Source organism: Schistocerca cancellata, chromosome 3 (genome assembly GCF_023864275.1).
Source record: "Schistocerca cancellata isolate TAMUIC-IGC-003103 chromosome 3, iqSchCanc2.1, whole genome shotgun sequence".
In the NCBI taxonomy this organism is placed as follows: Eukaryota; Metazoa; Arthropoda; class Insecta; order Orthoptera; family Acrididae; genus Schistocerca; species Schistocerca cancellata.
The window spans coordinates 227,381,734-227,386,939 of NC_064628.1; the positions used below are offsets into that span (position 1 = coordinate 227,381,734).

A 5,206-nucleotide genomic window follows, 5' to 3' on the forward strand; every position below is an offset into this window, starting at 1 on the left:
GTCCCCTGTGCCGTGCGTGTGATCATTGCTTGTACAGCCCTCTCGCAGTGTCCGGAGCAAGTACGGTGGGTTTGACACATCGGTGTCAATGTGTTCTTTTTTCCATTTCCAGGAGTGTATATTTTACCTCACTTATCGAGATATATTGAAAGAAGAGCTAATTTTCAGTGACGCTTGAATTGTTCAACAGCTTCTTACAAGCTTTCTCGAGGGGCTCATCGTATTGGTACCCAAGAAATACTCGCCAACAAACACTGAATTCCTTAAGCCGATATCCTTGATGAAAGCCGACCACAAAATGCTAGCTCGAGCAGTAAACTCAACATTAAGGGACGTAATGAAAAACATGATAGAAGATGAAACTTCCTGGCAGATTAAAACTGTGTGCACGACCGAGACTCGAACTCGGGACCTTTGCCTTTCGCGGGCAAGTGCTCTACCAACTGAGCTACCGAAGCACGACTCACGCCCGGTATTCACAGCTTCACTTCTGCCAGTACCTCGTCTCCTACCTTCCAAACTTTACAGAAGCTCTCCTGCGAAACTTGCAGAACTAGCACTCCTAAAAGAAAGGATATTGCGGAGACATGGCTTAGCCACAGCCTGGGGGACGTTTCCAGAATGAGATTTTCACTCTGCAGCGGAGTGTGCGCTGATATGAAACTTCCTGGCAGATTAAAACTGTGTGCCCGACCGAGACTCGAAGTCGGGACCTTTGCCTTTCGCGGGCAAGTGCTCTACCAACTGAGCTACCGAAGCACGACTCACGCCCGGTACTCACAGCTTCACTTCTGCCACTTGGAAGGTAGGAGACGAGGTACTGGCAGAAGTGAAGCTGTGAGTACCGGGCGTGAGTCGTGCTTCGGTAGCTCAGTTGGTAGAGCACTTGCCCGCGAAAGGCAAAGGTCCCGAGTTCGAGTCTCGGTCGGGCACACAGTTTTAATCTGCCAGGAAGTTTCATATCAGCGCACACTCCGCTGCAGAGTGAAAATCTCATTCTGGAAACGTCCCCCAGGCTGTGGCTAAGCCATGTCTCCGCAATATCCTTTCTTTCAGGAGTGCTAGTTCTGCAAGTTTCGCAGGAGAGCTTCTGTAAAGTTTGGAAGGTAGGAGACGAGGTACTGGCAGAAGTGAAGCTGTGAGTACCGGGCGTGAGTCGTGCTTCGGTAGCTCAGTTGGTAGAGCACTTGCCCGCGAAAGGCAAAGGTCCCGAGTTCGAGTCTCGGTCGGGCACACAGTTTTAATCTGCCAGGAAGTTTCATATCAGCGCACACTCCGCTGCAGAGTGAAAATCTCATTCTGGAAACGTCCCCCAGGCTGTGGCTAAGCCATGTCTCCGCAATATCCTTTCTTTCAGGAGTGCTAGTTCTGCAAGTTTCGCAGGAGAGCTTCTGTAAAGTTTGGAAGGTAGGAGACGAGGTACTGGCAGAAGTGAAGCTGTGAGTACCGGGCGTGAGTCGTGCTTCGGTAGCTCAGTTGGTAGAGCACTTGCCCGCGAAAGGCAAAGGTCCCGAGTTCGAGTCTCGGTCGGGCACACAGTTTTAATCTGCCAGGAAGTTTCATATCAGCGCACACTCCGCTGCAGAGTGAAAATCTCATTCTGGAAACGTCCCCCAGGCTGTGGCTAAGCCATGTCTCCGCAATATCCTTTCTTTCAGGAGTGCTAGTTCTGCAAGTTTCGCAGGAGAGCTTCTGTAAAGTTTGGAAGGTAGGAGACGAGGTACTGGCAGAAGTGAAGCTGTGAGTACCGGGCGTGAGTCGTGCTTCGGTAGCTCAGTTGGTAGAGCACTTGCCCGCGAAAGGCAAAGGTCCCGAGTTCGAGTCTCGGTCGGGCACACAGTTTTAATCTGCCAGGAAGTTTCATATCAGCGCACACTCCGCTGCAGAGTGAAAATCTCATTCTGGAAACGTCCCCCAGGCTGTGGCTAAGCCATGTCTCCGCAATATCCTTTCTTTCAGGAGTGCTAGTTCTGCAAGTTTCGCAGGAGAGCTTCTGTAAAGTTTGGAAGGTAGGAGACGAGGTACTGGCAGAAGTGAAGCTGTGAGTACCGGGCGTGAGTCGTGCTTCGGTAGCTCAGTTGGTAGAGCACTTGCCCGCGAAAGGCAAAGGTCCCGAGTTCGAGTCTCGGTCGGGCACACAGTTTTAATCTGCCAGGAAGTTTCATATCAGCGCACACTCCGCTGCAGAGTGAAAATCTCATTCTGGAAACGTCCCCCAGGCTGTGGCTAAGCCATGTCTCCGCAATATCCTTTCTTTCAGGAGTGCTAGTTCTGCAAGTTTCGCAGGAGAGCTTCTGTAAAGTTTGGAAGGTAGGAGACGAGGTACTGGCAGAAGTGAAGCTGTGAGTACCGGGCGTGAGTCGTGCTTCGGTAGCTCAGTTGGTAGAGCACTTGCCCGCGAAAGGCAAAGGTCCCGAGTTCGAGTCTCGGTCGGGCACACAGTTTTAATCTGCCAGGAAGTTTCATATCAGCGCACACTCCGCTGCAGAGTGAAAATCTCATCCTGGAAACGTCCCCCAGGCTGTGGCTAAGCCATGTCTCCGCAATATCCTTTCTTTCAGGAGTGCTAGTTCTGCAAGTTTCGCAGGAGAGCTTCTGTAAAGTTTGGAAGGTAGGAGACGAGGTACTGGCAGAAGTGAAGCTGTGAGTACCGGGCGTGAGTCGTGCTTCGGTAGCTCAGTTGGTAGAGCACTTGCCCGCGAAAGGCAAAGGTCCCAAGTTCGAGTCTCGGTCGGGCACACAGTTTTAATCCGCCAGGAAGTTTCATATCAGCGCACACTCCGCTGCAGAGTGAAAATCTCATTCTGGAAACGTCCCCCAGGCTGTGGCTAAGCCATGTCTCCGCAATATCCTTTCTTTCAGGAGTGCTAGTTCTGCAAGTTTCGCAGGAGAGCTTCTGTAAAGTTTGGAAGGTAGGAGACGAGGTACTGGCAGAAGTGAAGCTGTGAGTACCGGGCGTGAGTCGTGCTTCGGTAGCTCAGTTGGTAGAGCACTTGCCCGCGAAAGGCAAAGGTCCCGAGTTCGAGTCTCGGTCGGGCACACAGTTTTAATCTGCCAGGAAGTTTCATATCAGCGCACACTCCGCTGCAGAGTGAAAATCTCATTCTGGAAACGTCCCCCAGGCTGTGGCTAAGCCATGTCTCCGCAATATCCTTTCTTTCAGGAGTGCTAGTTCTGCAAGTTTCGCAGGAGAGCTTCTGTAAAGTTTGGAAGGTAGGAGACGAGGTACTGGCAGAAGTGAAGCTGTGAGTACCGGGCGTGAGTCGTGCTTCGGTAGCTCAGTTGGTAGAGCACTTGCCCGCGAAAGGCAAAGGTCCGGAGTTCGAGTCTCGGTCGGGCACACAGTTTTAATCTGCCAGGAAGTTTCATATCAGCGCACACTCCGCTGCAGAGTGAAAATCTCATTCTGGAAACGTCCCCCAGGCTGTGGCTAAGCCATGTCTCCGCAATATCCTTTCTTTCAGGAATGCTAGTTCTGCAAGTTTCGCAGGAGAGCTTCTGTAAAGTTTGGAAGGTAGGAGACGAGGTACTGGCAGAAGTGAAGCTGTGAGTACCGGGCGTGAGTCGTGCTTCGGTAGCTCAGTTGGTAGAGCACTTGCCCGCGAAAGGCAAAGGTCCCGAGTTCGAGTCTCGGTCGGGCACACAGTTTTAATCCGCCAGGAAGTTTCATATCAGCGCACACTCCGCTGCAGAGTGAAAATCTCATTCTGGAAACGTCCCCCAGGCTGTGGCTAAGCCATATCTCCGCAATATCCTTTCTTTCAGGAGTGCTAGTTCTGCAAGTTTCGCAGGAGAGCTTCTGTAAAGTTTGGAAGGTAGGAGACGAGGTACTGGCAGAAGTGAAGCTGTGAGTACCGGGCGTGAGTCGTGCTTCGGTAGCTCAGTTGGTAGAGCACTTGCCCGTGAAAGGCAAAGGTCCCGAGTTCGAGTCTCGGTCGGGCACACAGTTTTAATCTGCCAGGAAGTTTCATATCAGCGCACACTCCGCTGCAGAGTGAAAATCTCATTCTGGAAACGTCCCCCAGGCTGTGGCTAAGCCATGTCTCCGCAATATCCTTTCTTTCAGGAGTGCTAGTTCTGCAAGTTTCGCAGGAGAGCTTCTGTAAAGTTTGGAAGGTAGGAGACGAGGTACTGGCAGAAGTGAAGCTGTGAGTACCGGGCGTGAGTCGTGCTTCGGTAGCTCAGTTGGTAGAGCACTTGCCCGCGAAAGGCAAAGGTCCCGAGTTCGAGTCTCGGTCGGGCACACAGTTTTAATCTGCCAGGAAGTTTCATATCAGCGCACACTCCGCTGCAGAGTGAAAATCTCATTCTGGAAACGTCCCCCAGGCTGTGGCTAAGCCATGTCTCCGCAATATCCTTTCTTTCAGGAGTGCTAGTTCTGCAAGTTTCGCAGGAGAGCTTCTGTAAAGTTTGGAAGGTAGGAGACGAGGTACTGGCAGAAGTGAAGCTGTGAGTACCGGGCGTGAGTCGTGCTTCGGTAGCTCAGTTGGTAGAGCACTTGCCCGCGAAAGGCAAAGGTCCCGAGTTCGAGTCTCGGTCGGGCACACAGTTTTAATCTGCCAGGAAGTTTCATATCAGCGCACACTCCGCTGCAGAGTGAAAATCTCATTCTGGAAACGTCCCCCAGGCTGTGGCTAAGCCATGTCTCCGCAATATCCTTTCTTTCAGGAATGCTAGTTCTGCAAGTTTCGCAGGAGAGCTTCTGTAAAGTTTGGAAGGTAGGAGACGAGGTACTGGCAGAAGTGAAGCTGTGAGTACCGGGCGTGAGTCGTGCTTCGGTAGCTCAGTTGGTAGAGCACTTGCCCGCGAAAGGCAAAGGTCCCGAGTTCGAGTCTCGGTCGGGCACACAGTTTTAATCTGCCAGGAAGTTTCATATCAGCGCACACTCCGCTGCAGAGTGAAAATCTCATTCTGGAAACGTCCCCCAGGCTGTGGCTAAGCCATGTCTCCGCAATATCCTTTCTTTCAGGAGTGCTAGTTCTGCAAGTTTCGCAGGAGAGCTTCTGTAAAGTTTGGAAGGTAGGAGACGAGGTACTGGCAGAAGTGAAGCTGTGAGTACCGGGCGTGAGTCGTGCTTCGGTAGCTCAGTTGGTAGAGCACTTGCCCGCGAAAGGCAAAGGTCCCGAGTTCGAGTCTCGGTCGGGCACACAGTTTTAATCTGCCAGGAAGTTTCATATCAGCGCACACTCCGCTGCAGAGTGAAAAT

The 5,206-nt window shown here is 51.9% G+C and overlaps 1 non-coding gene across 1 annotated transcript; it reads left to right on the forward strand.

Moving 5' to 3' along the window:
• Positions 1-3,868: 3,868 nt before the first annotated feature.
• On the forward strand, positions 3,869-3,943 carry Trnas-uga (transfer RNA serine (anticodon UGA)). The gene has a single exon. It is a non-coding gene; the product is annotated as a tRNA-Ser (tRNA).
• Positions 3,944-5,206: the final 1,263 nt, after the last annotated feature.